The sequence below is a fragment of the Anabrus simplex genome, chromosome 1 (assembly GCF_040414725.1).
Source record: "Anabrus simplex isolate iqAnaSimp1 chromosome 1, ASM4041472v1, whole genome shotgun sequence".
Lineage (NCBI taxonomy): Eukaryota > Metazoa > Arthropoda > Insecta > Orthoptera > Tettigoniidae > Anabrus > Anabrus simplex.
Window position 1 is genome coordinate 887,888,053 of NC_090265.1, and position 12,145 is coordinate 887,900,197.

Genomic DNA, 12,145 nt, shown 5'->3' on the forward strand with positions numbered 1-12,145 from the left:
TGCTACTATTGTTCATTTCCATCTGCATCATTTGTTTTTTCGTTCCTTTGTTTCCTTAGGTTAACACAGTTTTTAGTTTCAATTATTATTTTAAATTAACACCTTTTCACTGAATTTTGTCGCAGTGAGTTGTTTTTTGCTCCGCATATTGATGTAAATATTGTATATTTGTGTTATTTTGTTTCCGTCTAGGCTCTCTTTTGTTTGTTTTTCATTTGCTCCTTCATTATGTTTTTTAGCATTTTTTCAACTTATATTATGTAAATTATTTCAAACTCCCCTCATTTTTCACTGAAGATGGCTCAAACGAGCCGAAACATGTTTGAATTTGTCTACTCCGTCTAATGACAGAACATTTATTGTATTGAATTAGGAGGATACTCTCATTTTTCACCTTTGTAAAGTGAAAACCGTCAATACGGAATGATTCTAATATCTTGTAATCAGTGTTGAACTCGGACGTTACACTGGAAGTTGCTGGTTGTGTCAGAAACAACTGTCTCTGCTAGGAATCTCGTTGTTTGTTAGCCTGGTGTTTACTGGTTGAAATGTGCTGTTGCACAAGGAACCTTTGAGTAGATGTCACTGTACAATGACACAAATTACAAAATAATATCTTACTGTCAGTTGATAAACCATCTTCTTTAAATTCTGATACGTAACTTTTCAATTTTAAATTGGTTGACTGAGCTACTTTAGGCATATTGTAACAATGTTAATGTCTTCAATGAATATCAATATACAACTGCACACATTGAATGTACAAGAATATTATGATCCGTCTCACTGCTAATTCAAACTGTGAATGACTCATAGTGAACTAGATGGAGTTATGAAGCATTCAAAGGGAATGCCCGAATTACGAACTAATCCGGAAACCACTAGCACATCGCCAATGAATGAGATTACCCTAGTTACGAAATTATGGCACAGACACAGTCTGCAGCTTATCAGTGCTGTAAGTGTGATTCAGATAGTGCAGTACTGACCAGCTGATCTCCACCACTTCCGGGCTCAACCTCTCTCTTTCTTCGCACCACTTATCAGCTTATTTTATCAGCCCAGACGTGGACAGCCGTGTTAATGACATGCACACCAGTTAAAATATTAATTTTTCGAATATAGATTTTTAATTTATTTCTCCATTATTGAGAGAACTGCTAATTTAATATAATTTAATACTTTTTAGGCAAAATATGGACTATATTGATTTTAATGACAAAGAATACGGAACATGTGCTAAACTCCAAAATATGGAAAAATATGGAAAATGAATACTCCATTATTCAACTCCACACGTCATGATTCGTAAAGATAATGCAAAATATAATTAATTTTAGCTTCCTAAAGAGATATGTATTTACATCTAAATCCGTTCCGTGCTGATGACCAACTGATCCCAGAGCAAGCCGGATTCAGGCCTAGAAAATCATGCTGCAGTCAAGTTCTGAACCTGACACCGCATATCGAAGACAAATTTGAAAAAAGAACTGATCACTGGTGCAGCCTTCATAGATCTCAGTGTGACATATGATACAGTGAGCCACAAGAAGCTCACAGTCAAGCTGTACATCATCACATCATTATGGTATGCTGCAGAACAGAAGGTTCTATGTTACACTGCAAGGGAAGGAAAGCCGTGAAGAAATCAGAAAAATGGAACTACCTCAGGGCAGCGTGTTGTCCCCGATATTATACATCTATACAAAGGATCAGCCAGCCCATCTACAGGCAAGCTGCTTCATCTACGCGGAAAACACCACAGTTCCTGCACAAGGAAGGACTTTAGAAGAAGTCAAGAAAAAGCCAGCCAGTACTCTCGAGAGACAAGCAAAGTATTAATAATAATGTTATTTGTTATACGAACCAAAATCTACTCTTTTATGGTTTTCGGAGACGCCGAGGTGCCGGAATTTAGTCCCGCAGGAGTTCTTTTACGTGCCAGTGAATCTACCGACACGAGGCTGACGTATTTGAGCACCTTCAAATACCACCGGACTGAGCCAGGATTGAACCTGCCAAGTTGGGGTCAGAAGGCCAGTGCCTTAACTGTCTGAGCCACTCAGCCCGGGAGAGCAAAGTATTATGATTGGTTCTTCTTTAGGAAGGAAGTCTTCCTGAACTGCAGTCATTTCCTTACAGAGTGATAGATGCCGTATTTCTGGTTTGGCTGTAAAGGCACAAACCAGGGAAGACAAGTTTGTGCATGCCATCTTCATATCAGGAAAACACAACGAAAGTTGAACATCCATCTGAGGAGTATTCACCCTTGCCCACTGTGATGCCCTGGTACCTGGACAACAAACTGGACTGCATCCTGACTTTCAGGAAAGAGTGCCAAGAATGGCAAGATCACTTTAAAGAACTGTATCCTGTGGAAGTTGATGGGTTCAACATGGGGGAACAAACCGTCACGTCCTGTGTTCATCAGCCTTGGGATCCTTGCTTCGCTGCAATGGAGTATGCGGCACCAGTTTTGGAAGCATCCGCTCACACTAAGCAAGCTGAAATAGCCTTGAACGAGTCCACCCACATAGTCACTGGCTGCCTGAGGCTGACTCCAGTGCAGAAGATCTACCCTCCTGCCGCTATCGTGCCTCCAGCCATCTGTCATATTTAGCATGGGATGTAGAAAGGAAGAAACTTGAGAAGAACCCTCAGGCACCTTATGTTCAACCAAATACAGGGCCCTTCTTTTTTTTTTAGCCCACTCAGAGCATAGTACGGCTGGTGCAATGACACTTGTTCGCTAGCTAGTATAACGCATGCCTTTCTTCCCCACTAGAGTACATCGCGGCAATTCACATTTATAGAAAGCTATTTCTAATAAAACTCTCCTTCTTCATTCCCTTTTCCAGATTCTCTCTGGGTAGGGCACTGTAGCAAAGCCCTCCACCTTATTGATCTTTCCACCATTCCTCTTCTAGTACTTTATTGCTATCGACTCAGCTATTTGCAATACAGTCCACAACAGAGCTCCTCTATCTCAATCTAGGCTGTCCCCTAGGCTTCTTTGCAGTCTCTGTATCCATGAATGTTCTGTTCGGTATTCTCTCTCCTGGCATTCTCATCATTTGTCCAAACCATTTTAGTTTCGCTATATAAATCTCTTCTTGTAGTTTACACACTCCCGTGCTTCTCCTTATTTCCTCATTTCGTATTCTATCTCATCTTGTCTTTCCCTGTATGCTCCTCAAGAACCTCATTTCAGCTGCTTTATTATTTTACTATTTCTAGTAAAACTATTAATCTAAAACCTACCTGGCATTACGCTGGAGGCTCAAAATGTAGTCCCTCGGCTGTCGAACACAGCTGACACCTCATAAACATGTTTGCAGACACTCGACGATTCTCAGCGCGTGTGATGTTCAAAATAACTTCTGCAGTATTCTCTTGTAGTTCTTTTCTTGTGTGAGGGTTGTTCCCAAGTAATAATCACAGAAATTTAAATCTGGAGATCTAGCAAGATAATTAGCCACACGATCTTTAAAAACTTCCCGTATTATCTCCATAGACCGATCAGCAGTGTGTGCCGTCACATTATCTTGCATGAAGTAGCCATTGCTCCTTTCTTTTCCGTCGACTCTTGAAAGTATGTCCTGAGAATGAGGCCTATAAGTTATATCAGTCACCATTTATTGTTTCATGGAAAAATATAGGCCCTATAATTCTGCACTTTTACATCATGAAGTGGACGGACATGCAGTTGGTGGAGATTTTCTGCGCTCCAGTAGCAATTGTTTTGACTATTTATGTAGCCACTTAAGTGCAGCTATACTTCACCACTAGAAAATAAAAGTTCTGGGTCAACATACCATTCGTGAATGGACTGCGGCAACCAGTTACTATACCAAACCCTAGTGAAGTTGTCAGGTCCTCTTAAATATTGGGCAGTAGTGGGTTTGTATACGGTTTGGCTTTTAACAGTTTTGTTGCTTTGTGGACAGAAGCTGACACATTAGTATGTACGGAGAGATGCTACAGGGATTTTGTTGGAGTTCTTTCCAAGACAGCTCCTATTTCATCAAGCTTTTCCTCTGTTAAAACAGTTCATCTCTTGCGTGTTTTCTTGTTAAGAATGGACCCGGTGGTTTGGAAGTTATTCACTAAATTACATATCGTATTCCTATGGGAAGGGAGGATGCCAGACAATTTGCTAATGAATCAAAAGCGACACTCTAACAGAAGAATGCTTTGCATAACACAACACAATGAACACACGCTGCTCTACTGTATACATCACTAATTAAACACATAATAACTTTTGTATTCATGCAGAAACTACGCTTTTTCAAAGCTAACATATTGAACACACTAACAATTCCACAGAATTTAATCTAAACTATTGCAGCAAAGACACAGAACTTATTGCTTAAACGCTACTGCATTAGATCACATCAGCCAGACATGAAGCAATATATTTCTTGGCAAATGAATCACCTGCTCGTACTATCAACTTTCTGTGTAGCTCCCCAGATACTTGCACACAACCAAAAAAATAAAAGACTAATATCCACATCCCAGCTCAAGTCCAAGAGGAGCTTAATTCAGAGGTTAGTATGTTAGCAGACAAAACCCGAGATCCAGTATGTGTCACTCAGAGAGGAAATAACACCAATTCATGAAGACAGACTTCCTAAAGAAGAACTGAGTAGTGGACATCAATTACCGTATGCCACTTGGAGGACCTAAAACTGAATGAGGACGAGGGATGTCAAAGTGCTGCAGCAATCTTGTGAAGTGGAACTACGCTGCAGGCACAAGATGCAATTGCAGAGATATCCATTTCCAAATTACCTACTCACATGCCAAGAGACCATGGGCACCCACAGGATAGTTTGTAGGGGGCGGGGGGGCTAGACCTGGGGGTATGTAGTATTTTTAATATTTTGGAAGATGAATGTCGACTTGTATTCCATGGTAGAATACCACACACGGTATCCCCTACCACTTCTACGTAATACCGATTTAAACCATTTTCTTGAAGGAAAAACAGCTGACTATACTAGATTTTTTCCTTTCCCTGAGAGCTAGGGGAGGGCCGCGTCCCCATCTTGCCCTCGAGTATGGGCTCCCATGCAAGAGACTGCACTTAGACTGAGGAATAAGAGCTGCTGTGTTCAGGAAAGGGAAAATTTAGTGCGTCTCCTGAACACAGAAAGTAATGTAGGCCTAAGTACCGAACTGACGAAATCCACTCACCATTACGTTACAGACTATAAATGTAGAAGGTGAGAAATTTTTCAGTGATAGCAACAATTATTTTTAAACAAGTGCCACAATGAAAGTGAAATGAAATGACGTATGGCTTTTAGTGCCGGGGGTGTCCAAGGACATGTTCGACTCAACAGGTGCAGGTCTTTCGATTTGACTCCCATCGGCGACCTGCACGTCGTGATGACGATGAAATGATGATGAAGACGACACATACACCCAGCCCCCTTCCCAGCGAAATTAACCAATTATGGTTAAAATTCCCGACCCTGCAAGGAATCGAACCCGGGACCCCCGTGACCAACGGCCAGCACGCTAACCACTTAGCCATGGAGCTGAAAAGTGCAATGCAATGTCAACAAAATCTGTAGAGTTCTAACAAAAGAAAAACATCGAACTGTAACATATGAAAAATGTTCAGTTAATTAGAGTTATTTACATATGAATTACTTAAGTCATTATCAAATAAAGTTATCCAGTTCATACATGTATGACAGGGGATTGAAACAAATTATCATGGGTTATGTATGATCAATTTCCAAGTTCTTTGAAAAAGCTAGGTAAACAATTAATAGGAAATTTGCCACCTGGGCACACTGATGACTGATGATTTGTCTGTGGATCCATTTGTGTTAAGGAAGAAATTGTTAGTGTTCCTTGTGTGGTGCCATTTGACTGTTTCGGGTACATTGATGACTGATGATTTGTGCTGTGGATCCGTTTGTGTTGAGAAAGAAATTGTTAGTGTTCCTTGTGTGGCGCCATTTGACTGTTTCTTAGCATAGACGCGTGGTAAAAATGATGCGGTTAAGTACGACTACAACCGAATTGGTCGAGATCAAGTGAATCGAAGGGAACATTAAAATGTATAAAGTAAAAAAATATATATACATAATATTCTGTACCATACAAGATTCAATAGTAACGATTTTCGAGAGTCCTACATAGACCTAAAGCCCTAACCGCATATTTTTTTACGACGGGTCTTTGTTAAGAAACAAGTCAAATGGCGCAACAACAAGGAACACTTACAATTTCTTCCTTAACACAAACAGATCCAAGGCCAGGGAAACAAGCAGCATATTCCTCTTTAAGATGGAGCATTTGGAAAATTTGTTTCAAGGAAGGACACCGAATATGCTGTGGTATTTTTTCAAATAACCCGCTGATACAACGTACAGTCAAGCACGTGTTATTTTCCAGCTGAGTAGGTCAGTTAATATTTGACAATTAATATGCAATGCGATAGTTTGAGCATGATCTACAAAACAACGTATGTGTTAGCTCGTTGGTACAGATACTGTAAGTTTACATTAATCTATTCACAGCAATGTACTGTTAATGGACCACACGTACGTCAAGAACAGAAAATTTGCCGTGTAGCCGAAGATCGCTGAGAATGTGACAAACTTCTTTCTGCTACAGAAATAGGTCTATTCGAACATCGTGAAAATTAATATACTTTCCTGTAACCGTTTATATTGTCTCTATTCTATATTTAAACTACACATCAATATATGCGTACACGTCACTCTCACCTGGTAAATCAACAGCGGTGTAGGTTAATTGCTTTCTATAATATGTGAACGATCAAAGAGAATGATGTGGTTTACCGGCTAAATAAGATGTTCTTCGCTGAATTTCGTCCGTTATCTGTACTTTAACACATAAATACAATTACACAATTGACCTTGAGAGTCATGATGTTAGTTAAGAAGAAGATGATGTTGTTTAAAACACATTTGCTAAGAGAAATGACCTTCAAATTTTATCTAGTCAGATCACAGTCCCAATAATCGTGTTGCTAACGTCGTCAGAAATACACATCTTTGGATTTTAAGAAGTCCTATTTCTTTTCTGTTTATTAAATTTTTCACGAGAGTAGTGAGTTCCGTCAAGGGTACCACGCGAAATATTAAGGAATAAATGTCTAACCTTAAGAAGATAATACAGGGTATTATTATAGGCGATGCTAGTTTTGATCCTTATGAAGTCAGCCAATCGGTCATTATTGCACTTTTATTAGGGCTGCCGCCCAGGTGGCAGATTCTCTGTCAATTATTTACATAACTTACTCTAGTCTTTTCAAGGAACTTGGACATTTATCGAACATTTAAAGGACGAGCTATTACTGATAGGCCGATATTTGTAAAAAAACATTTCCAATATTCTTTGAAAAGTTAAAATAATCTTAACTGAGGCATTCCACAGTCTCAGTGAAGAATGCTGGGATTGTACCTTATTTCAAGTTCCAATATTAAGAAAACTGTATTTTGCGAGAAACACAATTACAGCTTTCACAAATTTTCTTATCAATTGCACAAAGTATTCATGACATCAAGTGTTGAAGTCTCGAGCTGCTGTGTAAGTTTGTTAAGAAGACCCATAGGTAGTGCAAGAAGTCAGAACATTACAATGCAGTTTTTACCCTCCAGTCACTTTTGTTCAGCTCTGCTGTAAAATTTCCATTGCTGACCTTGGGTTCCTTTCCGCACAACAGGTCGCATGTATGTTTGAAGTGCTGGCTGTTTTCCTGTGTAAATAAGTCAAAGCATGAAGGACATGTCTTATGTTGTTAGGGGATTTTTTTTTTTTCCAAGTAGTTGTGATCACAGAAGAAGTAATATTATCTTTCCTCCACAAAACATACTATCTCTTCCAAGTGAACTCACAAATAAATTCAATTGATGTGAGGTTAGGACTGCACAGGGGCAGTTCCACATCAGTTAATCTGGATCGGTCCGTCTTTCAAGGAACTGTTGGTCAAAACAAGGTAGGATATTCTTCCCTGAGATTCAAGATACTTGGAAATATTCCAATATATTTCTCAACCCACAGCTGTCTGAAAGAAGACTGGACCAATCAGTCTGTTCTTCCACATATCAAATAAAAGTTAGCTTCATCAGACAATTTACAACAGAGCCCAGAGCATACAAGTCTCTGGTAAGACCCCAAATAGAGTATGGTTCCAGTGTATGGGACTCTCTCCAGGATTACTTGATTCAAGAACTGGAAAAAATCCACACACAAAAAAAGCAGCTCGATTTGTTCTGGGTGATTTCCGACAAAAGAGTAGTGTTACAAAAATGTTGCAAAGTTTGGGCTCGGAAGACTTGGGAGGAAGGAAATGAGCTGCTCGACAAAGTGGTATGTTCTGAGCTGTCAGTGGAGAGATGGCGTGGAATGACATTAGTAGACGAATAATATTGAGTGGTGTCTTTAAAAGTAGGAAAGATCACAATATCAAGATAAAGTTGGAATTCAAGAGGACAAATTGGGGCAAATATTAAAGTATAGGAAGGGGAGTTAGAGATTGGAATAACTTAACAAGGGAGATGTTCAATAGATTTCCAATTTCTTTGAAATCATTCAAGAAAAGGCTAGGAAAACAACAGATAGGGAATCTGCCATCTCTGCGACTGCCCTAAATGCAGATCAGTATTGACTGATTGATTGAACCATGCTAAAATATTACATAAGGTTCATTGTAACAACTTTCATGGTGGTACTATCAATCTATTATCAATTATCTGCATTTAGGGCTGTCCAGGTAGCAAATACCCTGTCAATTGTTTACCTAGCCTTTTCTTACATGTTTCAAAGAACTTGGAAATTTATCAAACATTTGCCTTGATAAATTACTATTCCAATCACTTACTCCTAGTCCTATAAAAGAATATTTGCCCCAATTTGTCCTCTTGAATTTCAGCTTTATGTCAATATTACGATATTTCCTACTTCTAAAAGCTCCACTCAGTATTTACCTTCACTGGACAGTCTGGTTTCACTTAAGGCAGCAATATCAATGCTCATTCGTTCAAGCTCATGGGTGACAAGCGCTTTTCTCCTCTCAGGTCTGTTATTGTCTTTCAAATCAAGTAGGGTTTGAACATTCCAGGTTCCTGTAATCAATGTTTTGGTAATCTTTGTTTTTCGACCGCATAAGGGGTGACCCGCTGGGTGCGGTCTCCCAGCCGGCTGAGAGTGTGACTATCGATGTTTAGCCCACCTTTTCTAGGGCCTTCCCCATTCAGAGTGAGCAGCGGTGATCCTAAACAGGTCTGTCCAAACACAGATGCAGGACCAAATTCCTGAGTAGTCACAGGGTCTTAGAAAGATTATCATCACACATCTGCTGGCAATGTGCAGGTCCGAACTAGAGGCTTCCAGTTTCACCTGAAAGCCTGCCTCCACCATCCTTATCCCATCACCGTTGGACTTGAGTTGAAAGGCGTGACAGCAGGAAAAAATGCCACAAGCTGGATTTTGTTTAAGGTAGATTGCAGCTAGCAAGGAAGTGACCCACACATTATGATCTCGGAACTATACCCTGCAGCGCAAATGAAATGCGACATGCAGTTTCTAGTACCACAACTGCAACGGACTGCCACAGACTCAAAATACCATTGAGTTGCGCCTTCACAGCCAGTCCGTCTGGCATGACCTCATCCGCTTCCACGACCGATGAGAACCACAAAAAGGAGGTTCCTCCGTCCGTTTTCCAGGGGTTCCAGTGTCATTTTGTACACTTAGGGGACCATCACCCCACCCAAAGGGGCTTATCCACCCGAAGCCGTTGGCCCCTATGGGGGGTCAAGTTATTTACCGCCGCTCGACACTCGGCGTTGTTCTCAACTGTATATCATTAAGAAAAGAATTACCGAGCTCGATAGCTGCAGTCGCTTAAGTGCGGCGAGTATCCAGTATTCGGGAGATAGTAGGTTCAAACCCCACTGTCGGCAGCCCTGAAGATGGTTCCGTGGTTTCCCATTTTCACACCAGGCAAATGCTGGCGCTGTACCTTAATTAAGGTCACGGCCACTTCCTTCCCACTCCCAGCCCTTCCCTGTTCCATCGTCGCCATAAGACCTATCTGTGTCGGTGCAACGTAAAGCAACTAGCAAAAAAATAAAATAAAAAATCTCATTTTCAATGATATAGGTGCTCCATGTCATTTCTTGTTCTGTCTCTTGGACTTTTCTCAAGTATATAATTTACCTATACCGGTTGGTCTGCCTGCCCCTTGTGACCTAGTTTTATGCAACCTGCCACATTTACTACAATTCTGAAAAACATTGGTCCCTCTCCCTAATTTGGGGTAACATAACGAGATGATTGGTTACGGGCTAGAAGACAACAGAAATCACAAGCACCACTATTAATTAATTATGGGTACCCCGAATGAACATGTAAAACGAACACAAATATAAAGAACACATACGTTACATCAAGAGGTGGTCACACAGAGCAGGAACAGGTATTATAGGCTGGGAACTTCCTGCTGCACGCCATGCCTCACAATAACTCACTTGACAGGAGCGTGGTAGGAGATATAATAATGGTCAGGGCTCAAGGGTATGGAGGTTCAAATCCCATGCAAGCAATGTTTTTTTTTTTCTTTCGGTTGTGGCTAGGACAAAGGCAACCAACATTTCAGTTAACTACGTCGTACGTGCTCCAAGCTTTGTAGGACACAGATAAGGCAAAGTGTGCCCCATTGAAATGATAGCAACATGCGAGAGCAGGTAGGTAATGACATAGATGTTGTTGGCAACCAGGAATGAGTTAGCTGGAAAATTTATGATGTCCAATAACGGACCATTTATATTGGTATTAGCAGGTAGGTATGTAGCTCTGTGACTCCCTCATTGGATTAAAAGAAATAAGTTTCATAATGATAGATCCGTATTGAACTGTGATTACAATAGAGTAAAATAATATATTATTATTGGTCCACCTTTTCAATACAAAATGAAAATTACATAGGGACTAGTTTCGACCTAGTAATAGGTCATCATCAGCCTGAAGTAAATTAAAGCGTAAATATCGAAGAAAACATAAACAATGTAAACACAAGTACAGTCTTTTTAAAGGTACATACCATGTGGGAAGTTGAGTAGAGATATATTAAAAATAATAACTCTTCCAATTGACGAAGCACTGAGCGGAAGTTATGTAAAGTTCGGTGCGCCGTATATTATAAAAGACCACTGTGCACTAAATGATGTAATAAAGAAGAATAGTAGGTTGAATGCTGGCTTCTTCTTAGCTGTTGTATATTCGAAGAAGATTACGTCGTATTTTATAAGGTATTGATAGACGTCAAAATACATCAATACATCAATACCTTATAAAATACGACGTAATCTTCTTCGAATATACAACAGCTAAGAAGAAGCCAGCATTCAACCTACTATTCTTCTTTATTACATCATTTAGTGCACAGTGGTCTTTTATAATATACGGCGCACCGAACTTTACATAACTTCCGCTCAGTGCTTCGTCAATTGGAAGAGTTATTATTTTTAATATATCTCTACTCAACTTCCCACATGGTATGTACCTTTAAAAAGACTGTACTTGTGTTTACATTGTTTATGTTTTCTTTGATATTTACGCTTTAATTTACTTCAGGCTGATGATGACCTATTACTAGGTCGAAACTAGTCCCTATGTAATTTTCATTTTGTATTGAAAAGGTGGACCAATAATAATATATTATTTTACTCCCTCATTGGAGGCAAATCACAACACAACGCAAAGCGTTTTCACTACCTTGTGATGTACTATACGCGCACTTTTTCTTGAGCCCGATTTTTACAGGGTGAGGAGCAAGGAGGGACTGCTGACAGTTCCGGTTATACTGCCAACCAAAGAGAATGAGAATGAATGGAAATGAAATCTGAATTGAATCAATAATATGATCGATCGATTTTCTAAACATTTATTATCTTACGTCAACAATTGTGTCACAATACATTATTTAACATTATATCACATTTCTCAATGCGAATCTTGTTACTAGCATGAATTATATAGTTTGGCTTTGCTGTGTAAACAACAACAGTACTAGTTTGCAAAGTGTACGCCAGATGTCGCTCAGCGATGAATAAGCGATTCATAGTTTGTGTTTCAAAGGTTGCCGATATGG

General features: G+C 39.7%; 1 protein-coding gene across 4 annotated transcripts in view; it reads right to left on the reverse strand.

Annotated features, from left to right (window-relative positions):
* Cth (Cystathionine gamma-lyase) overlaps window positions 1-12,145 on the reverse strand; it is a 664,174-nt gene that overhangs the window by 167,487 nt on the left and 484,542 nt on the right. Inside the window, exon 1 of one of the 4 annotated variants that reach the window (XM_067136551.2) lies at window positions 6,828-6,980. The exons of 1 other annotated variant lie outside the window; for it this stretch is intronic. The gene's annotated coding sequence lies outside the window, so the exon portion shown is untranslated. Of the gene's footprint in view, window positions 1-6,570; window positions 6,723-6,752; window positions 6,981-12,145 lie in introns of those variants that run through there. 2 more of the 4 variants (XM_067136549.2, XM_067136550.2) reach the window with 2 other exon arrangements.